The sequence below is a fragment of the Rousettus aegyptiacus genome, unplaced genomic scaffold (genome assembly GCF_014176215.1).
Source record: "Rousettus aegyptiacus isolate mRouAeg1 unplaced genomic scaffold, mRouAeg1.p scaffold_m13_p_12, whole genome shotgun sequence".
NCBI lineage: Eukaryota > Metazoa > Chordata > Mammalia > Chiroptera > Pteropodidae > Rousettus > Rousettus aegyptiacus.
Window position 1 is genome coordinate 77,991,939 of NW_023416287.1, and position 23,960 is coordinate 78,015,898.

The following is a 23,960-nucleotide window of genomic DNA, read 5'->3' on the forward strand; positions in this document are numbered from 1 at the left end:
CGATGATGAACAAAACTTAGAAAAACAAAGCAGAACCTTTTATAAAACAAGGGCGTAAACCTAAGCTACCCAGGCAGGATACCTCTGCTGGTGAGACTGTCTATGTGCAGGTCTGTGCAGAGAATATCTTTTGAAGTTTATGCAAGAAAATGGTAGTAGTGACTATTTCTGGAGGGGGATCTACAGAACTGCCGGGCAGGGGGAGAGGAAAGGAGCCTTTTATCTATATACTATTTTATGATACTTTTTAAATAGTCATGCTCCCTCCCATGTGTGCTTAGGAGAGAGAGAGAGAGGATGGAGAGAAGAGGAGGATGGAAAGAGAAAAGAGGAAGGAACAGAGAGAGTGAAGGAAAAGGAAGGAAAGGGGAGAAGAAATAAAGGTAGCCTGCACGACAGGACAGTTAGAAAGCAGAAACGAGGTCCTTAAAAGCATGATTTAGGCTTGGACATGGGGTAAAAACTTGCACTTAGATGTAGTTGGGGAGACGTGTACACGTACACACACACACACACACACACACACACCCATTAGTGATCAGGTCTGTTACCTTCAACAAGCCATATTCTCATGAGGCTTTTCATGGGGTATTATGATCTCATTCCTGATGCAACCCTAAGCCAGCCAGGCGGGATTTCTCTGCTGGTTTAATTGCCCTTTGTCTACACTCCAGTCCCTCTCCTTAGGGAGCCTCAGTACCTTGATCACTTCGAATACCACAGACCTTTTTTGGGCCCTCTTCCCCTGAAGAGAGTAATTTCCCATGCCATTTCTTCAGCTTGGCGGTCTCAAACTATGCCTTCTTCTTTCTGTAATGAATCGCTTGCAGCAAATACTTAATGGGGACGCTGGAAACAATGGGCTCCAGCGACACAGAGAGGGAACTTGCCCAGGTCACACTGCTGGTTAAGTGGCAGGGCTAGGGCTGGGCTCTAGGGCCCCTGACCCCTACCCAGTGCTCTTTCCCCAATGCCACGGCCTGATACCCATGTTACAGACTCTCTGCTATATCAGAGTGATGGGCAGGGCGGGGAACCTGGGCAGAAATGCTACGGAGAGCATGTTTGCAGTTCAGACAGCAGCAGAACCAGGTTATTGACAAGACTCTCGAGATGATCATTAACTCGAACGTATTGATCACTTCTGTTAAAGGAACAGTTTCCAGACGCCTCGCCCCTCAGTGGTTCGGTCTTTAACACTCTGGCCTGTGTCAGAGCCATCGCCGCACTCATCCCAGCCAGCCCAGTGCCTGACACATGGTAGTCATTTCACAAATTTGTATTGAGTTTATGCAGTGACTTACCATTTATATAGAAGGGAGACATCTGGTCTCTCACTCTAGTTTTACAACCAGACCGAGTTCATTTGAAAGAAGAATCCAGATGAAAGATATGTGTCAAAGGCAGAGGGATGGCGGAAACGGAGGCTGTGTGAACCCGTCTCCTGCTGTGTGTGTGTGTGTGCAGTGAAAAAGGAGAGGGAGGAGACCAGAATTGGCTCCGTGCTCTTTGGCCCTCGGTGACAGTGGGAGCGCAGCCTCCGTGGGCCGAGGGGCACGGAGCCGCTGGGGAAAGAATGCAGCTCTGGGGGAGGCGGGCGGGCAGACAGCAGCAGGGCTGTGTGTTCCAGGGCTGCCTGTGGGAGAACGGAACACCAGCTGGGACACGAACCAGCCCAGGAAGCAGGAACGCGTGCGGAAAGGCACGGACGTCGGCAGGCGTGGAGCGAGCACGTGCTGGAGAGGCACGGGGGCGGCCGCGCTGAGCCGCAAGGCGCCGTGCGCGTGGCGGGCCGTCCTCCTCACCCCTGCTGCCCCCTCTCCTTCACGGACCCCCCCAAAGCAGATGAAGCAAACCCGCCCTTCAGCTGAGAGTCTGGAGAGGCAACGGCGGTTCAGGGACTCTGTGGACCAAATTCAGAACCGGAGTTCGCCGGCCATCAAGGCTCTTTGGTATATCATCATTCTCTCGACTTCATGAGAATTTCAGGGAAACCCATGGCCTCGTCTGTAGAGAAATATAAGTAAGGAGCGCAGCAGCCTGTGTGCGTGGAAGGAAAACTTTTCTCTCTGGCCATACGCTCTCTCTAGGGACTCCTAGAATCAGAGCCTGAAGGAATCTCTGAGCTCACCTGGTCTAACCCTCATCTTACAAATGAAGACAGAAGTGCAAGAAAAGGATCATGACTTACTCAGGGTCACAAAACCAGTGACAGGCGGGTACAGTAGTCAGACTGGACCTTCCTGTTTGAAATGGCATGTGCTTTGCCATCCCATAGCGATCTTTCCAGTCCCGCAGTGACCTCGCTATGGCCTCTGCAGGGCAACATGGATTCAAGGTCAATCTAATCTGTGGGTAACACTAATGCTGACTACAGAGGATGGTCACCAGGGCTCCTAGCAGAACAACAAACTGGGATAGAATTTCCTTCGGGCCCCTTCGCTTGCTTTTTTTTCAAGTTCTCTTTCGTTTTGGGGTGTCTGGTTTCCTCTTGCCCTCTCTCCTTGTGTCTAAATGGCCACGCGCTGTGTCCATGAGGTCAGCCTTCCTTCCCCTGAAGTGTTCAGATGCCCAAACACCATTTCTTCTTCTGCAGCATGGGCCTTGGGTCAGAACTATTATTTCTAACCAGCAGAGCAGCTCTAACTGTGGGGTTGGGTGGATTCTGTGACTAGAGTAATTGATCTGCACTTAACTCCATCAGAGTTAAGGCTGCTGACTTACCCACTGGCACACTCTCTACTTTGCTGGAGTCCCCTCTCTAATCCGCCCCACTCTTATGTCAGAAGAACTTAGAGGGGGAGGCAGAAACCTGGCAACAGCGATCAGCTCCGGATGTAATAGACAACGAACAGTCTCTCCCTGAACAGTGTTCTGGGTGTGGCATACACATCGCTTCATTTGATTCTCTCAGCCTGAGGGACAGACATTGTCCTCCATCTGCAGATCAGGACAGAGGCTGAGAAGGACCAAGCACACTGTTAATGAAAGGAGCCAGGGTTTTAAATGCGGTCTCTTTGCTTGGAAGTCTTCCATACTTCCATCCTGCCTCCCCATAGCCAAAGCTTTTTGGTCTTGCTTCTCCTATGATTCCCATAAAAAGTTTTTTTTTTTTTTTTTTTTTTTTTTTTTTTTTTTTTTTTTTTTATCACTAGCTGTGACAGTGACTTTCTGTGGACGAATGATGTAACCTACATTATTCCAAAGAAAAACGACTTTGGCAAGGGAGGGACCATCTGACTTCAGTGTGTTGTGCAGTGTTGGAGCTCGGCACTGAGCTCTGGAATCATCATTATCTTGCTTGACCTCCCAGGAATGCCAGGAGCGGAAGTGTGTGGGTTAATTAGAAAAACTGTTCCATGAATATCCAGCATTGTTCTTGTTTGCGGTGAAGAGAATGGCCTGGGGGAATACCTACCCGGGCTGGCTCTGGACAGCCGATTTGCTGGGTCAGCCTGATATGGATGGCTGGGGCTGATGGAATACAGCCAGGAAAATAGCTCTGCCTTGCTCCCTGTGGACAGGGCTTCAGGACAGGCTAAAAACTCAACGGGCGAAACTGCTGCAGAGCTTGTGGCACGGTGAGAAGACACAGGCTGGGAATCCAGAGACCTGGATCCTCCCAGACCGTTGGAAATGTCCCCTCCTGGGCCTCAGTAGACTATATGGTCTTTCCATCCCTCCCCCGCCTAGGTTTCTGTAGCTCCGGTCTCTCACGTCGCATATTTAAAAAAGACTTGTCAGCATTCACTTTCTCACATGATACTCATGTGACCCTAACTCCCCATGCTCACTCAAGTACCAGAATTGATCTTTGTGCTCCAGGCGGGGTTAGGCTTGATGGAGAGAGTGCAGAAGACTTTCTTTGACCCGACTGCTGTTCTTCAATGACACCATCGTCCCTGAGGTGTCCCCCATCCCTCAGGTGACCTGTGGGCACCAGTCGTAACACAACATGATCAGCGGTGCAGATTACGTAGTCCTCACGTTGCGATGTGTTAAAGGACTGAGTAAGCTGGGAGTGACTACAGTTCTGCTTGAAGACCATTGGTGATTTTGACGGATTCTCTGATTTCTTCAAAAGCTTCCTTTTAAAAACAAATCCTGTCTTTCTATTATTGACAAGGACCTAGTCTCATTCTAGCTTTGGTTCCTGAATTGGGAGAGATGGAAGAAAGCTTAAGGGATTTAAAGAGGAAACAGTAAAAAGTGAAGCAGGGTTTAGATCATTTAATCACGTGGAAAGCTGGGGACTGTCTAATTGCGACATTTAAAATAGCTAATAAGCTCCACCTGGTAAGGCACCTTATTGTAGCCTACCTCACATCAGTCCTAATTCCTTCATTTGACAGATACAAGAGATCCCTGCCCCATATAAATGAAGATAAACCTGTTTTCCAATAGGGGCAGAATTCCTAATTAAAGGGTTAATGCTTGGAACACGCAGGACCTGACCTGGCCAACTACACCACAGCTCCAAGAAGAAAAATCATCAGCCTGGGAAAGTTTTTGTCACGTCAAGATGGCACTCAGAGCTTCCACTGAACAGCCCAGCACTTATTTCCGGCTGGTGACAGAGGAGGTGGTGTCTGTCACTTCAGCCCTTGGTTTCATGCCCTGTGATTTTGCCTTTCACTCTGGTCAATTAATTAATTAATTAATTAATTAATTTATCTTTAGGCGAGGCAACCCTTGGTTGACCTCACAGATCGCAAGGACCTTGTCAGTTTAAGATCCTTTATTTTTTAGTTTTTACACCTACAGCACCTGGTCTTCCTAGGTGGTCTCTCATCCAAGTACTAACCAGGCCTGACCCTGCTTAGCTTCCGAGATCAGATGGGATTGGGCTTGTTCAAGGGGGCATGGCCGTAGACGTCTCTGGTTATTTTAAATGGCGCTATTCTTGCCCCTCTACTTATGAACTGTACTTGGACCCCTCTGAGCCCTGCAAAGCCAGTCTGCCTCTCCACTTAGTTTAGCACAGGGGTAATGTGGCGAAAGTCAGAAGTTCCCACCTGTCACCCAAAAGTGAAGATTGCATTCTGCCTGGGCTTTGTGCATAGCTCTGTGGATTCATGGCAGGAGGCGAGAGAACAGCTCCTTGTGTGGGCCTCTTGGCCTACCTTGGACACAACTATGGAGTCCGAAGAGCCAGACTTTGTCCATCTGTCTCACGTCCCTCAGAGCCCTCGCCCAGGCTGCCCCGAGCCTTCTTGGGAATTGGATACTCTTGAATGCTTTACCTCCTTCCACACCGGTAATCAAAGTGAGTGCATGCTGAGGTGTGTTAAGGATCTCTGGGGTATTTACATTTTAGCATTCTCTAATGTAGGAGTTGGCACACATTTTACTTAAAGGGCCAGATAGTAAATACTTTAGGTTTTGCAGGCCACATGATCTCTGTTGCAACTACTTAACTCTGCCATCATTGCACAAATGCAGCCATAGACGACAATATGTAAATCAGTGTGGCTGTGTTCCAATAAAACTTTATTTATGGGCATTGAAATTTGAATTTCATGTAATTTTCATGCATTTAAGATATTACTCATCCTTTGCTTTTTTAAAACACTATTTAAAAATGTAAAAACCATACTTAGCTTTTAGAACATACAAAAACTGATAGCAGGCCAAATTTGGCCTGTAATTTGCCAATTCCTGATTTAACTAACAGCAATGGACACCTGGCTATAATCTCTAGGCATCTCCAGAGACTATTAGCTCCTGCCTTTCTGGAACTTCTCTCCTTGAGCCAATTTAGATCAGGCCAGAGAGGCCCCAGAAATGCTGGGAGCTGGGGTTACCATTGTTGCTGTAGGCCTAGCTGTGTCTTAGTCTCCCCTAAACCCTTAGAGAAAGTGTAGAATTTGTGTAATCACTTTTCTTTTTTCTTTCTAGAGCTGGCTTGGTGCAGGTATTAGTTTTCTGTTGCTGCCATAATAAATTACCACAAATTGAGAAGGTTAAAATAACACAAATTCATTATGTTACAGGCCTGTATGTCAGAAGCCCAGGTTGGCCCAGGAGGTTTAGCTGCTCTGGGTTTCACAGGCTGAAATCCAGTTGTTGGCCTTTCTGGCCTCTGACAGGAAGGTAGGAAGGATCTGGGAAGAGTCTCCTTTCAAGCTCATTCAGGTTGTTGGCAGAATGTAGTTCCTGTGTTTATACGACTGAGGTCTCATTTCCTTGCTGGTGCTGGGGGTTGGAGTGAGGGAGGTAGGGGATGGCTGCTCTTAGTTCTTAGAGGTCTTTCTCTGGTCCTTCCCTGTGGGCAGCTGCATCTCAGAGCTAGCAATGGCACATGAAATCCTTCTCATGCTTGGAATTGCTCTGCCTTTCTCTTCTATCATATCTCCTTGCCTCCAGCCAAAGAAAGTTCTCTGCTTTTCAGGGCTCATGTGATTAGATTGAGCCAGCTAGATTATCCAGGATAGTCTCCTTATCTTAAGGTCCATAATCTCTGTTATATCTGCAAAGACCTTTTTGCCTCGTAATATAAAGTAGCTTCCAGGATTAGGGCCCAGCCATCTTTGAGGGGTCCTTATTGTGCCTCCCACAGTGAATTTTGGAAAACCTAAGCCACCGGACAGAGATGTCATGTTTGCTAAACAGCTGCTTCTCCACGTGAAGTCATTTGTGACCTTTTCTGTTAGGAGGACCCATTTCCTCTTTGGAATTTCTGTAACCGTTTGTCTTGAGCGTGACTCTAGTGCACTGTGGTGGCTTTTGCCCTTTGCTATTTTTCTTTTTCAAGTTACGACATCCTCTTTCTTTTGGGGACTCCTCCCCCACGGTCCACCCAGAGGGGCTGCCATCTCATCCCCACAAGGGATGGGCATATGACTCAGCCTAGCTGGTCAGAACTCCCAACTCCCTCAGCATTTTGGTCACATGAGCCAAGTGAACCAATGAAATCTTCCCTGGAATTGGAGTTGATTTATGGACATTGGGAGAAAGAAGTTTCAGTTTAGCTGTTTTTTGTGAATTGAAAGGATACGAATCTGGTGCCTCTAGCAGCCATCTTCTCTGCCATATGGGAAAGCCATCTGCAAAATGAAACCAAGGAGAGGAAAGATGAGGAACATCTATTTTGCTGCTTCTTGTTTTTCCTGTGCTAGCACAGTGTGTGCCCCACAGTAGGTGCCCAGTGAGTATTTGTTGAATGAATGGAATTTTGGCAGTTTTGAGTCACAGGTGCTAGTCTCTGAAACCTTAGTCCTTACAGCTCATTGTTCTATCCCATGAGCTACTCCATATCTTTTATAGCTCAGTGACTTTCTTTTCTCTTTAGACCATGGCGAGTTTGGCATCAATTACTTTCTAGAGAAAGAATTCTGGCTATATGGTGATGCATAACATAACTATCCTATATTCTGTTTATAATGCCTCTGCCACTAGAGCGTAAACTCTTTGAGAGCAGGAATTTAGTCTTTTACATCTGTGTATCTCCCACAATACTGGGAGCTTAACATGTGTCCGATCTAAGAAGCATTGACTCACAGCGGCAAGAGAGCCTGTTGTGAGGGAGAGAGACCACTCGAGCACAAGAAAGAGAAAGAGAAGCAAAATAAGTGTGTAAGAGTCAGCAAAGGAATACGTGTGCTCTTACATAGAGGTTTGAGCAACAGAAAACTCAGGAGAAATCGGCGGCAAATGTGGCTGTTAGTCCACTGTACCTCTCACTCCTGTCTATGTCTGTCAGTCTGACTGTCTATTCAACAGCGAGGGACACTTAGGTACAACTTCCCGATACCGTTAAGTTTTCCCCTCTTACCTTTTTGGAACTTTTCTACTTCCTGAGTCAATTCAGAACAGGTTAGGGAAGCCCCACTGGTGATAGGAACTGAAGTTCCTCTTGTTGCTGTAGGTCTCGATGTGTGCATACTGCGTACACTCACCCCCTCCCTCTCTCCTCTCTCTGTCCCTCAGTCCCTCTCCCCTGCCTGCTTCTGTGCCCACATCATTCATGGCTTTTTTCAGTCTCTGAGTTTCCAAAAGATTTTTCTTCACCCAGATCAGCACTTATCGCCTACCATTTTCCTCCCCTCCCTGGGGGACAGAAAGGTTTATGAATTTATCTCTGTGGTTGAGGTGGTGAGGGTGGGAGGCAGGAGAGGAAACCTCTTCTGGGTTTGACACATTTGAGCAGACAGGGCTTCTTCATTCATGTTCCAATAATGACTCTAGTGCCTGGCGGTTAATTGCTGGGCCCCAGGGTCAAGCCCTGTCTCTTCCCTTGATTTCCGTGAGACCTTAGCCTCAGCATCGTTATTTGCATAATGGGTAAAACAATATTACTGATATCATGGGGTTACTTATGAGGGTTAAATAATTTATGGCATCATTAAATAATGTAAGATGTTATTAAGTAATATAAAAAATATAAAGTGCTTATAATATGCCTGGGACCCAGCTCAATAAGTATAACCTTTTATTATTTTTGTTGTTATACATTTTTGATTCTTATCCAAAATGAGTGAAACTGTCAAGTGGGCCCAGCTCCCCAAATATTTTGTGTTGACCAGCTCTAAGGATGCCATATGGCTTTTTAAAAAAATTATTGTATCTTGTGAGTAGTACAGGAACAATATTTTAGTGGTTAAACCACTTACCAGCTCTAAGGATGTATTTTATAACAAGGTGAAGAATAAATCTAAAATTTCTGTTAGCTGTAAAAGACAATTTTGATCTATGGAGGTAACTTTTGCACAGAAGCTGTGACTCTAAAGGGACAAGACATGTGGAAGTGCGGTTCATATACAACTCTGGCAAGTCACATTGGATTCTGAAAGATGGGCTGCAAAGTTACAAAAGAAGGATTATCAATTCATGGGCTTTGAGGAAAATTATTACTATCTTCGTTTCTGGGTGCCAAGAAAGAGAATCAGAAGTAATTTTCAATATAAATAGGTATGAATAGGAATTTCTGTAGTCCATTTGGGGAAAAGGTTTTATCTTCTCTTGTATATAACAGTCATTCGAAGATGACTTATTAGCTTTTATATCTCCATCTGATGTCACATATTCCAACTTTATTGCTTTGATTTAATATTCTATCTTAAGCACGTTTCCAATGAGCAATAACAGAAGAATTGTTGCTGGAGAGGAGATTTCAAGATTTCCAAAGGGTGATCATGAAAGAGTCATTAAAAAATGGATTTCTGTTTTTTGTTTTTTTTTCTCCTTTAAGAGTTTGTAGATGTTTCGGAGTTTTATTATTTTTTTTTTCTAGAGCAGGATAGATGTGGTTTTGGAAAGTCAGATCACTGGACACAGCTGTTTGATCACATTAGTTGAAAGGGATCGCCACATCCTTTGATTTCCTTTAAATACTACGCCAGTATGACACATGCTGTGACTTCTCCCTACATTATATTTATATCCGTGCCTTATTTTTCATTCTAGATTCTAAACTCTTTAAGAGAAGGAGGCACATCATAGTCCATGGTTAAGATCAGATATCATCTACTTCCTAGGTGAATAGCTTTGGGCCTCAGTATTCTGATTATCCTGAATCTGTGGGTGATAGCACTGACTTTGTAGGGAAGATTAAGATTCAATGCATGGTGGAGCCTTTTACCTGGCATGAAATAAGCCCTGGATTACACAAAATGTTAAAATAACCATTTAAGGTAATACGGATTTTAAAATAGCTTACACAGTATTTTCATTTTCTCTCTATTGCCCACCAATTGAGAAAACATTCTTTGAAGAGTTTAAGTTTTCAATTTGTTCTACCTTCAAAGAAAAATTTATTCTTTGCATCATGATATGTTAGAGAGGATATTTAAGATTACCTTAAGCCCTGATGAAGAAACTGAGTCTGGCTTCATGGCAGGGAGAAGATGGGCCAGGACTTTAAAGAGAGTAGAATTGGCTGAGTGGAAAACTGGGAGAAGGCGATGGTATAGATTCCAGCAGGAGCACGGAGGGAATGGTGGGGCGTGGGGTATAGGGATGAGATAAAGGTAAGTAGGAACTTACTAAGTGTGTTTTAGAAATAATGAGAAGACAAGTCTGACTTCCGAGCCAGGCACCATGCCAAGTGCTTTACTTGATGTTCACAATAATTATGTCCTTGTGGATCAGTCCATTTTATAGATAAGGAAGCTATTCGTAAAAGCTAACTTGCCATTGCTCACATAGCCATTGTTTTCCTATTCTTCTGTGAAGACTCGCGAAGGAGAACAGTTCAATGACGTTAGACAGGAAGTAAGGTTGAGACTGTTTGACAAAGGCTTTGATGTCAGGCAAAGGAGGATAGGCTCATCTTCGAGACAATGGAGAGACATTCAAAGTTTTCAACTTGGGTCTTGGGAAATGAGGTTTATGATACTATAAACCAGGTGAGTGAGAAAGCTTTAACCCGATAGCTATAAATTCTTTAGCTCATCTTTGAAATGTGAGCTCTCCACTTTAGTTCCTGTCAATCCTAATTTGTTTATTAGTTGGTTTATTAGTTTGCACCCATTCTTTGAGGGGAGTGGGGAGAGAGAGAAAGTGTCTAAGACTCTGCTGATCCACACTGGCACCTATTAAAGGTATCGTAATGAGGAGCAGGAAGTTGTTCCACTTGCTGTTGGCAGAATCACGAGCGGAGAAGGGCATGCTAATGCCTTCTTAGTAACATCGAACAATGGTGCCCCAGATAGCATTATAAGTATTCATTTTGAATTTTTCATAACTTCCATGTTCCAGTTTTATCCCCTCAAGTCATGTACCAAGTTCAGGACTTAAAATTTTTTTAGCTCACCGTCAATTGCCCTGCTGTTGAGGAATAGAGATGAGTCATTGACATTATTACGATATTTCCCATAATAAGTTTAATGTGAAATGGAATTATGTGACAGGACTTGATGGCTGTCTATTGCCTTGAAAATTAACGCCTCACCTTCACCCTGGTGTTTATATCTAGGAAGCGTTTTACCTCGCCATTTGTCTTTCAGCAGCACTGTTATCCATCCCATCGGGCAATTAGAGCAGCAGACGGCCTCATTAGCCACAAAACCATCTTGGCATGGTCTGCTTCTCCTGCCGTCCTGTGAGCCTGTTGAGTTTCAGATCTCCTGGCACTGCCCCTGAATGGCCAGAGTGACCCTGGAACACATTGTAAATAGTAAAAGTTGTTGACAGTGTGTTTCTCTTTCTGGTGACTTCATGCTGACTCTGCCAGGGCCCCGCCCTCACCCACCCCCATCCCGCTAGGGATTCCAAGCGCAAAACCCCCAGAGGCATGACATTACTAAATTCTTGGGACTTTCTTGGCTGCCTCTGCTCTATTAAAACCTAGCTCCCCCCTTTTTCTCTCTATTCCTGCTGGATTTTATTCTCAGCTAAGTGACCATAGCAGTCAATAAATCAGCCCCAAAAGGTTTAATTTCCACTAATGAGCAGGTGAGTTAATGTATTAAACTTTCAAGGTAACGCAACACAGGCAACCTTCTCTTCATTTCTTCTTCTTATGGAGAATTTAGAGCTGCAAGGAACTTAACACACTATTTTAGTCCAAGCACCAGTGGTTCCGAGTCAGTAAATCTGGAGTGGAGTTAAGTAGATAAATTGCAAAAAAGCTTCCGCTGATTCTCACATGTCACTCTGGATGAGGATACGACTCTCATGAGATAAGGATTGTGAAGTTCTGAAGCTGCACTGTCGAGTGCGGTAGCCACTTCTCACATGTGACAACCTACATTTGAATTAATTAAAATTAAATAAAATTGAAAATACAGTTCCTCAGTCATACTGCCACATTTGAAGCGCCCGTCACCACATGTGACTAGTGGCCACCGTCGTCAAGGGCACAGACGTAGAACCCTTCCATCATCGCAGCAAGTTCTGTTGGGCAGTGCTTATCGTGGCTTCGAAATGTAGAAACAGCACCTTGGGAAGCAGAGCAGGATGAGAAGCAGAGGGAGCTCTTAGGACCCACCTTCTCCGAGGGGGGAAGTACCGGTCATTGGGTTTTTCACTAGTGCTCTGAATATCAGTCCGCTCTGGTTAGATTGTAACTTCCAGCCTGGCTGTGTTTTTATCAGGTTTTTAAGAATTGGCATAAATACAACCTTACAGTGACATATTAATTCTAATAAAACTTACATTCTCCTATTCACGTTTTTAGTTTACAAAGAGCTTCATATGCGTTCATTTACACGATATTCACAATAATCGTAGGAGAGGTCATATTATTCCTATTTAAGAGAGCACACGAACATGAATACTCATCAATAGCAGAGTAGCTACATAAATAAACAGCTGTAAAAAGAACATATTAAAGCTATGCATATTGATTTGGAGGGATTTCCCCAAGGTAGCATGGAGAAGAGTGGATCTGGGAGAGTGTGCATAGCATTATCTTGGTTATTTGGAGGTGTGTGTACTCCCTGATCCATTCCTCACTCTGCCCCTGCTCCTCCCTGTGCTGCAAAGTGGTGGACCTCTGAAGATCGTGTTTTCCAGTCTTCTGTGTCAGTTGGCTTCCAGTTTAGCCAATGGGTATCATGGTGGATTTTTGTGGGTCTGAGCAAGAGAGGAGCCAGGGCATCTACCTTGGGCAGCATCTTTTGTTTCTCCTCCATGGCTTTGGTTCCCCTGAATAGCTTCGCCATGGTACCAGCTTCTACTAGGTGACCATCGCTACTGGGATGAGATAACATTATCTCCTTCCTTTGCACCTATGGCCTAGGGCTGGTAGCAGTTCATTGCCCTTATAAAGTTCTGGACTGACTCACCATTCCATGTTTAGCTTCTTAGCTCTCCTGTCTCCAATATAAGCAATATCCTGCACTAAATGTTCTGTTTGAATTATCTTAGAGTAGTTTCTGTTTTCCTGATTGGTTGCTGACTGAAACAAATACGATCCGTCTGTGTAAAAAATGATAATCTATGCAAAACGAGTCTGTGTGTGGTATATGTGTATGATTATGTGAGCAGAGGGAAAACCAGAAAAGCATAAGTCCTAGGTTGTTAACATGGAATATGGGGACGGGGGTGAGTGCCTATGGGGTGTAGGGGTGGAAGAGGAAAAGGATGAAAATAAACTGAAAAGGAGGAAAAAAGACTGCATTAAAAATACATGATATGGTAAGCCATACGCATTTACGTAAAATCATAAGAGAGATGATCGACTAGGTGGAGTGGTTTCCTGACCTGCACATAGGTCAATAAGTGGTGGAGCTGGAACCTGAATCCAGGTCTTCTGACTCCAAATTTAGGTACAGAACAGTGGTCAAGAACCCCGATTCGGAGCCAGGCCACCAGTGTCCACGGTCGAGGCTTTGTCACTTATGGTTCGTTCAGCCTCGGCTTGGTGTCCTCACTGGTAAAACAGGGATAATGACAGTTACTACTTCTCAGAGTTGTTTAGAAGATTAAATGAGTTAATATTTTCAAAAACACTTAGTTCTGGGCTCGACACACAGTAGGTCTGATATGTGTCAAAGGGTTTTTTTTTTTTCTCTCTATATCACTTAGTTGTACTAAATGTATCAAGAAAATGCGAATACTGCTTCCACCATTTTAATCTTTGTGCTTGCATTTTGAGGATTTAGCAGTTGTAAGATACGATCAAAGGACTCAATCCAACATAAAGAAAAAATAATGTTCCTTTGCCAAGAGACCAAGAAGAGAAAAAGAAAGAAATTGGAATAGAAATTATACTTTGGGGAATCTATCTTTGTGAAATAAAGCTATGTATGGAAACAGCTCTATGTACAGATGTGTTTATTGCTGCATTTTCATAATAGCAAAAGATTGGGAGCCACTTAAATATCTTACCATGAGGGATTAGTTAAGATAACTGAAATATCTTTTTGAGAGAACATCATAAACTTGTATAATTGCTGAAGGAAGTAGGTAATAATATATTAAACACTCATGTTATTACGTTATGTAGAAATACAGAACTTTAAATTACACACATAATGATTATAGTAAAATAAAAATTCTTGCGTAGGGAAAAAGGCTAGAATGATATATGCTTTTTTTTTTTCTTTAAATTAAACCTTTTATTTGGGGATGATTTTCAATTTACAGAAAAGTTGCGAAGATATACCCTTCACCCATTTTCTCCACTGCTAACATCTTACATTCCGATAGTACAATGATCAAAACTAAGAAGTTAACATCTGTACATTATTATGAACAAGATTCCAGTCCTATTCAGATTGCACCTGCTTTTTTGTTAATGACCTTTATCTGTTCCAGGATCCAGCCTACGCACGGAGTCACATTCAGCCATCATGCTTCCTCTGTCACCTCCTTATCTGTGACGCTTTCTCAGTCTTTCGGGTTTTCATTACCTTGACAGTTATAAAGAGTACTGGTCAGCTGTTTTGTAGATATTGAAAATATATATATTTTTTGATTCTCAAAAATGACATACACTTTTATAATGGTGGGAAAAGATCATATGTAACTTTGGATCAAGCAGTGAGAGACCGATGAGAATCCCGGTTACTGGCCGTTCGTATCGGCAGTTCTGTGGTCTCCAGCCTCCCCACTCATGTGTGTGTCAGTCCTCTCTTTGGGCTGAGAGTAGAGGTTGGAGGCAGTGCATTGGGCTGTGCATCCTCTTCATGAGCTGATGTTTCTTTGGAAGGTGTGTGTGTAGAGAGGCATCTATTTACTGGAAGGGAAAGCTGTCCCTGGATTTGTGGAGTGACCAGGGGAAGAATAGAGGAAGTGGAAAGAAAGTTTTTTTTACTATCTTGCATGCCTTTTTCTTTCTCCTCACAGTAAAGGCTTATTTCTGGGTCAGGGTTAGAATGCTAATCTAATCAAGTCTGAACCCTTTCCTGGCATCAGCAATCCAGATGACCCTGGGTCAGAGCATCCTGGAGACAGTGTGGTTCCCTCTCTCAAGCACTTTATTTTTTATATGTATGTATATATGTATAATGTGTGTGTGTGTGTGTGTGTATATAATTTGCACTTTTTTTGTAGTTATCTTCACAGTGAGCTCTTGGGGGAAAGGCAAGGGCAGTGTGTTCTTTTTTTGTAGTATCTTTATTGAGATATAATTTATATACCATAAAATTCACTCATTTAACATGTACATTTCAGTGGTATTCACCATATTCATAGAATTGCACAACCATCCCCACTAGCTAATTTCAGAACATATTCATCACCCCACAAAGAAACCCCACACCCATTAGCAGTCACTCTGTGTTACCACTTTCCCCTAGTCCCTGGCAACCGTGAATCTGCTTTTTGTCTCTAGGCATTTTCCTATTCTGGACGTTTCAGATAAATAGAAACATACAATTTGTGCCTTTTTGCATCTGGCTCATCCATGTTGTGGCATATAGCAGTACTTTTATTTACTTTTATTATTTATTATTTTTTATCGCAGAAGAATGTTCCACTGTAGACTGGAGCATCCTTATCTCTGTACTGCTACTGGCTAGCACAGTGCCTGACACATAGGAAGCATGCATAACGGTTTCTTAGGAAATAATCAATGAGATTCTTCTTTAGATATCACTCTTTTCAGGCAACCTAGGAAATTTCTTCTCTAAATATAGCATTCAAATTTTCATCTCTGTTCTCACTGCAAGTATCCCAAACTCAAATTTACCAAATCACTAACTTCCAGTCTCCTCTGATTCCAATTTATTCTCTGCTCACTGACAGGATTTAGCTTCTTAAATAATGACTTCGCATGGTCAGACTCTTGTACAAAAACATCCAGTGGCTTTCCATTGTCTATAATCCATGTGGCCATTCATTTATCAACTATGGTGTGAATGCCTATTACATTCTAGGAACTGAGTTAGGCACTAGGACATCGAATATGTGGTTCTGCGCTCAGGAAGCTCATAGTCATTAGACAAGTAACCACATGAACAAATAAGTTTATAAATTATAGAATTTATATGAAGAGAAAATTAGGATTATATTTTACTTGGGGGAAGAAGAAAGTCTGCTTGGTGAGGGAGCACGTAGGATTAATAATGATGGGTGGGTGGGCAGACAGCTAGTCAGGGAAAGGGTGGAGGGACACAGGATTTGCATGCAAAGACCTAGTGGCAGGAAAGTGCATGGCGATTTCCAGGAAAGAAAAAAATGGCCGTTGTGGGTGGGCATCATGAGTAGGGAATGGCTGGTGAATTAGGCAGACCATGTGGGGGTCTTAGTAGGGTTTTTAATTTTATCTCCAGCACGGTAGAAAGAGATTAAAATACTTTAAGCAGAGGAATGTTAAAGTTCAATGTTTGTTAATAAAAAATCATTCTGGAGACCGTGCAGAGAAGGGAGACCAGATAGGAGAGTTTTTAATAATCCAAGGGATTGCTGACAGTAGTCAGACCAGGGTGATGGCAGTGCAGATGGGTGGGGTCAAGGTTTATATTGGAAGGAGGACCTACAGGATTTTGTCATTGGTTAGATATAAGCTCTGCGAGAAGGGAAGGGGCTAAGAATGACCCAGTTTTTTTGGCATGAGGCATGGCATGGGTAAATGGGCCATATACTGAGACCAGACAAACTGAAGGAGGAGCCGATAGAGGGCTCAGGGCTGGGAGGATTGAGAGTTCATTTTTGGACACATTAAGTTCAAGATGCTTATGAGACACAGCATCCCATAGTGATGAGCAGGTAGACAGTTGAGTAGTTCTATCCGAAGCCCAGAAGAGAGACGGTGGCTGGAGATTACACACACACACACACGAATCTTTGGCACATAAAGGGCTGGCGAACATTTGAGATTGCCAAGGGAGAAAATGATGAGTAAGGAGGAAAGAGGGCCCAAGTCTCAGCCCTCATTAACTCTAATATCATCCAGTTAGAGGAGAGCCCAAAAAGCAGGCTGGGGCCAGAAAGGCAGAAGGCATGCCAGGAAAGTTGGGTGTGGAGTCACGGAAGCCACAAGAAGACAGGTTTTCAAAAAGGAGAACATAGCTGCTGAAAAGGCTAGCAAGATATTGGTAGTTATGTGATTTTTGATATGCTTGATAATAGATTTTATAGAGAGTGGGAGGTGGGTGCTGTATTGGAGTAAGTTGCAGAACAAACTCGAAATGAAGAATTGGAGAGAGGATATGCAGACAATTCTTTTGAGAAGCTGGGGTATCAAGGGAAGTACAGAAGTAGGGAAATCTGTAGGTCAAAAAAAATTTTTTAAGTGTCAATTTTGGCTTCTTCATTTTCATTTTAAGATTAGAGAGAATAGAACCTGTTTGGATGCCGATAGAAAGCAAGTCGAAGCTACTCGAGGGAGGGAGAGGCAATACAGAGATAATCAGTTCCCAATGGGGGTGGGAGGGCCAGGGATCCAGAATACATGGGACCGGCTGGGCTTTTTGAGGCTGGAGTGATGGTGACAGGAGGAAGCCAGGAGAAAATGGGGGGGCGGGGCAATGCAAACCAGTGAGGGGACTTAGTGGTGAGAGGAGACAGGCGTTTCCTTCTGGTGGACTTCAGGCTGGTTTCCTTATGAAGGGAGAGATGAGAGTCTCCAAAAGTAAAGAGCTGGGCAAACCTTTCAAGAGAGGTGTGAAGAAGGAATAAAATAATCATTGCGGGGGATGGGAGGAGCACTCACTCACTACAGTGACAGTAAGGAAAAAGTCCGAACTCCTTTGCCTGTCTTTCATTCCTACAAATGTTCCCTGTCGTATGGCAAGATGAGTAAGATACGTTTCCTGCCCTCGAGCTGCTCGCTGGGAGCACAGCCACAAATACTGCACGTAATTTAAATGTGGTTAATGTGGAGACAGAAGAAGGCAGAGTGAACTGTGGAAGAAAAGACACGCATCTAAAGGAAAGGCGGTCTAGGCGTCAGGGATGGTGATGGAAGGGTTCCTGGAGGAGAGAAGATCTGAGTGAGCTGAGAATAGAACACTAAGGGTTAGCCAGGCGAAACCCTGGACAGGCGAGAGAGCAGGGTGGGCTTGAGACACTCCACAGTGTTTGTCAACCCTCAGGCCAGCAGGAACTGGTCTGCTCCCTACCCTGAGTTTTCAAAGTCCAAGTTGCCTCCCGGAAGTACAACCCCAAATAAGAGAGGAAGCTGAAAGGTCTCAGACACGGGAAGAGCACCAGCTTCCAATTCAGTGGAACTATTCGCTGTGTCCTGAGGTGGCAGCATTTCCCCCATGTGGGCTGTTACTACTAAAGCAGCATAGATGAGCAAAGAGAGATGCCACTCCCAAGTTCACCTTTTGATTCCTAAACCTGAATCTTCCTACTATGAGAGACAGAGCACCATATATTGAGTGTTGGTCCTATTCCATATCATGTAATCTTTTAGGATATGCACCTCAATTTTGTAAGGAATTGTGTCCAAGATAGTGGTCTAATTGTGTCTTTGACAGGAGAATCAACACCTTTATAAGATCAGTTGCTTCTGCAGATGAGATATATGATAAGACCAGTAAATCCTTATGTTTACTAAAAATTAGTTTCTTGATCAGAAGCGATGTTGTGGGATATATTGGCAGTGAATAAGCAGTCAGTATCTTTAAAGATGGTGGTGTTGGCAGAAGCATGGTGAGCAACGAAGAATGTATAATTCCAGAGTGTCTACTCCAGCTAGAATTCTTTCTTGATGGGAAAGGGTCAGTGTATTCAAACTGCCACCAGGTGGCAGTCTTGGCCATGGGGGACATGGTACCATATTGGGGGCAAAGGGCTAGGCTCTGCTGCTGGCAAATTGGGCACTCAGCAATTGAACTACGAAAGAGAATTTATATTTGTGTTACTGTAACTTGTAAAAATCCTTTTGATAAAGATAAAAATCTCATTATCACTCTATACTGATTTTGGATCTGTGCACCCAGCAGGGCATACTTCTGGTTGAGAATCATTGCTTTTTTTTTTTTTAATTCTGTCTTCACTAGCTAAAAATAGTTTTGTGAAACTTTATCATTTCAAAAGAAGTGTTTTTTCAAAAAGAAAATAACATATTAGTAAAAAAAAAAAAGTTCCGTTGCCAGAAGTCTTCCCCTGTCCTCTGCCTTCCCACCAAGATTTTTTAATGCCCTCAAAGAAGGATATCTGTCTTCCTACTGTGTTTACTTGTGTTGGTTTAAACTACTGCTTGAAACATTATCGATGGTGTTTTTAAAGAACTGCTGACCATGCGTCCTGATTTTCAGTCCTTCTTCGAGTTATAACAGGTAATTTAGGAATTTTAGTAAAGATATTGTAATGACTTGTAGGGACCATGAAACATAATATTTAAATCGAAGACTGTCCTAGAAAATCCAGTATATGGTCACTGTGAGTATGAGCTTAACGTATGACTTTGAATAAGGCGTTTTTGTTCTCCAGGCCTTGGATGCCTCAACTGTGATTTATAGAAGTTGGTCTATGCCAGTTGTTTTCATTTTTAATATAGATGAAACATTTTTAAGTGGCAAATCTTTTGAATGTCTCTTCGACATTACTGTACTTCAATGTTATCTTTGTTGTCCTGAAATAAAATTCATATATAACATAAACCACCTATACAAATAATCTTATCTATGTAATATCCTAAGTGTGATATAGAGAAGAAATAAAAGGAAGTAATTAATCACAAAATGATGTGTTTTAAATATGTAAATGACTGGTATTTGGCTATATCAAAAGAGGAATAAAGTAATCAGATGTTTGCACCTATTTAGACAATTACTGTAATAACTGTAAATGTAGATGGATTAGGTGTGTTGGAAAGGTGACTCAAACTGTGAGAATTGTTGCTGTTGATGTTATTTTGCAAAATATTTAAGATCTCATGATAAAGTTCTGAAGTATAGTCTTCTTTTGATTTACATGGTAGTTGTATTCCTGACTACCATGCAAAATTATTTTGTGTTTTTGTGTATATTAAAGGTAGGGTCTATGTTGAGATAATTATAAACAAGTTTTTAATGATAAGTTTTTAATCAATTTTAGTCTTTTTAAAATTAGTGTTTAGGTCATTTACATAATAAAATTAACATCAATATACTTGGGCTTAATCTACCTTTTGTTATTATCTGTTTTTCCCATTTGTTTGTTCCTTCTTCTTTGTTTTTGTATGAACTGAGTATAATTTATAGTTCCATATTGCCTCCTGTGTTATATTATTGGCTATACCTCTTTTTAAAAAAATTTTTAGTGGTAGCTTTAAGGTTTATGGAATACATCTTTAACATGTGGCTTCAAGTAATATTCTACTTCACATGTGGCATACATTATTATAGCATAGGTTTAGTTTTATTTCCCTGTCCTGATAATTTTGCTATTATTATTTATAAATATATATATATATGCTTCTAAGATTTGTGGATTCATTTTTCTTCCTCAAACTTCAAAAAATTTCAGCTATAATATCTTCATGTATTTCCATCTCCTTTAAGGACTTCAACTATATGCGTATTAGGCTGCTCGCTGATGCTCTGGTCATTTTTTTTTCAATGTTTTTTCTCTGTGTGCTTCATTTTGGATAGTTTCTATTGCTAAATTTTCAAGCTCACTAATCTTTTCTTCTTTAGTGTCTAAAATACTAATAATTTCATCCAGCATATTTTTAATAGTCTTATTTCTCATCTCTAAAATTTCAAGTTGGGTCTTTAAAAAAATACATATATATATTATATACATATTATATAATATATATATATAAAACATGTCTCTACATAACATACTCAGTCTTTCCTCTACATTTTTATACATATGGAATATAGATCTGTTTTAATATTTTTATTTACTAATTTTATAATTCTGTCATTTATGGATCAGTTTCCATTGATGGATAGTACTCCATTTTATTGCCCAATATGCTTGTTTCTTTGCATGCTTGGCAGTTTTTTAATTTAATGTCATATATTCTGAATATATGGCATCAAATAAAAGGTTTTTTGTATTCTTATAAATATATTTAAACTTTGTTCTAAGATGCAGTTGAGTTACATGGAATTAGTTTATTCCTTTCGAGGATGGCTTTAACTTTTGTTAGGCAGATCTTGAAAAACCTTTGTCTAGGGCTAATTGTACTGCACAACTGAAACAATATCACTCTGTGTACTGTGTACTCTACTTAAATGCCCCATATGTTACAGGGATTTCCACTCTGGTTGGTGGGAAAACATCCTGTTTCTGGATTTGTGTGAGCTTCGAGAATTGTTGCCTCTGCTTCTTCAAATGGTTTTTCTCCAGCATTAGGTAATTTCCTCACGCACATATGTTGACCTGTACTTAACTAAAGACTTGACAGGGACCTTCTGCTGATCCCTGGAGTACCCCCACCACCACCATGCAAGTCTATCTCGTCAAGTATTTTGCCCTGTGAACTCTTGTCACCTTGGTCTCTCAGACTCCCAGCTCTATGTCCCCAGCTCTAGAAGATGACCAGACCCCACCAGTGAAAAGGATCTTCCTCACCACATAGCAGTCTGGAAAATCTCTTCAGGCAATAATCTGAGGGCACTCATAGAGTTTTTGTTGTTTGTTTCCTCCCTCTCAGGAATCACTGTCCTTTGTTGGCTGATGCCCAGTGTGTAAAAACTGTTGTCTCATATATTTTATCCGTTTTTAAAAAATTGTTTCAGGTGGGAGGGTAAATTCAATCCCTTTCACTTTATGTTGGTTGGAAGCAGAAGTCTCTTGTTGTGTCTTTCTGGATTTTGTGTCAGTATAATACTAATCTCAGTAGAAAATTTGGGCAACTTCTTTGTCTTTTTCCACTGTCCATTATATATCTATAACGTATAAAATATCTATTCCTTAAAAACGTGATTAACACCTCTCGAGCCATTCATGCTCGACTTTGTCTTTGTTTCATTTTGCTTTTGTTTTCTGGGTTTTACATTGGTGAAGAGAAGAAATAATTTTATTTTTCATTCTATTTTAAAATTATTGGCCTTTTCAAATATATATATAGTTCTTATTGTACATTTAACATTTGTCCAGTAATTCAACCTTTGCATCTAGGTTTTCAAGGAGACGGGTGCGTAGTTACTCATATGTGCTTTTATGATCTTTATTTTCTATCTGTAGTTATATTCCCATTTTCCCTATAGTTTGTTCATTTGTATCTCTTATTAGTCCTTCCAGAAAATTGTTTGCATTAGACTTTTCACTGAAAAAATCCCTTTTTAAATCAGTAGCATTATTTTTTTTCTTTTTTTAAATTTATTTTTTTATGGTGACATTGGTTAATGAAATCCAATAAGTTTCAGCTGTACATTTTAACAGTAAGGTGTATATGTATATATATATGTGTGTGTGTGTGTGTGTGTATGTATATGTGTGTATATATATATATATACATATACACATATATATTTTTACACTGTGTGTTTACGGCTCATAGTTAGATTTCTTTCCTTCACCATATATTCGACCTCCTTACTCCTCTCTTCCTCCTCCTTTTGGCCTTCTTTCAATTTCCCCCTCTGTTTTTATAATTTCCAATCTTGTCTTAGATACATTTCATTACTATTTGTCAAACATAGCTTTCATTTTCATTCATTTCTAGGTATTTCACAACTTCTTTACAATATCCTTTTTATCTAATGGTGTATCTAAAAATAGTAATTTTAGTTTCCATATATATGGAATAATCCAGCTATGTTTTTATTGAAAAATATCTGAGAATATAGTTGCCTTATGATGATCATTTGAAATTAATTGAAATTTCCCTTGTTAATATATTTTTTGAATATTTCATAGGTGCTTCTAAAAGAATCATATACTGTATCTTTGTGAGATGATTGTTCAAATATCTATTCATGTTTGGTTTTGGTCTGCCTGATCTATCATTTTTGGACATAAATGTGATAAAATCTTCAACTCTAATGTACTATAGACTTAGCTACTTCTATAATTCTATCCATTAATGCATGATATAAAATATTACTGACATCTGTTTATGATTGTCATAATTTCTTATATTTGTCCTTTTGCTGTTCGAAAACTTAGAGTTATTTTAGTATTTTTACTTCGAATATTGTCACTCATGGGTTTTTGTTTTTGTTTTATATGTGTTTTGTGCATGTTTAAAAAATCTTTTCATTTTCTTTTTTTAAAATCTTTTCATTTTCAACTTCTTTGTGCCTCCCCTTTTTTCATATCTGTAGGCAACACTGCATCTATTTTAAAGATCAAATCCGATAATCTTATTTTATTTGAGTTTAACTTATTAGTTACTAAGGTACCGACTTATGACATCTGTGAGCATGAGGGTGTGTTTTCTATTTTCTATATTATTTTCTTTTTCATTTTTTAATGCTTATTCTTCTATTGTGCTGTCATATATTTGAAAGAACCAGAATTTTTGTTAGCTTTTTCATTTTTTCTACTGGTGAGAAACATATGTTCTAGTTTCGTATTTTCTGTTCGTTATCCCTACTCACTAGGAGCATTCATACTCTCATTTGCCCCTATTAGTGTCTTAGGCTTATCACTAACAATGTCTTCATCTCAGACGAGCAGGGGTTCTCATTACTTTCAGCTCCTTCGGTCTCTCCTCCTGCTCTAGATCTCTTGTAAGTATTAACTGGAATTCTATTTCTAGGCAGATGTCCATCCATATTTTGTAGTTATTTAATTAGATATGTCTTTTATTTCAACATATCTACTTGTATATCTATTACTACTCTTTGGATTATTATTTTTTCCTTACTGAAATATTTTTAAATTCTGGTACGACTGAAAATATTTTCCATCCCCTGTCTATAAACAAAAATGTATGTTATTCTTTATTTTCCATGAACGGTGTTCTGTTGAGAATACTGATATTTATATAATTTTCCCTGCCTTTTCTAGATTTTTTTTTCTGTTTGTAATGTTTCTAAATTCTGATATACCTGGGTTTGGGTTTGTTTGCTTAATTATTTGTATTTATTTTTTAAAATATTGTTCATCCTTGGTATGCATTCTATGATCTCCTTCAATCTGCACTATAATTATTTTTAATTACTAGGACATTTCTTTCTTATTATATCTTCAAATATTTCTTCTCTCCTATGGCTGCTTTTTCCTGTCCTTTGGTA

At 40.9% G+C, this 23,960-nt stretch overlaps 1 long non-coding RNA gene and 1 pseudogene across 1 annotated transcript in view; one reads left to right on the top strand and one right to left on the bottom strand.

Moving 5' to 3' along the window:
- The window catches only part of LOC107512856, a 212,655-nt gene that overhangs the window by 166,832 nt on the left and 21,863 nt on the right, over positions 1–23,960 (top strand). The gene's annotated exons all lie outside the window — the stretch shown is intronic.
- LOC118610270 lies at positions 4,756–4,874 on the bottom strand (annotated as a pseudogene).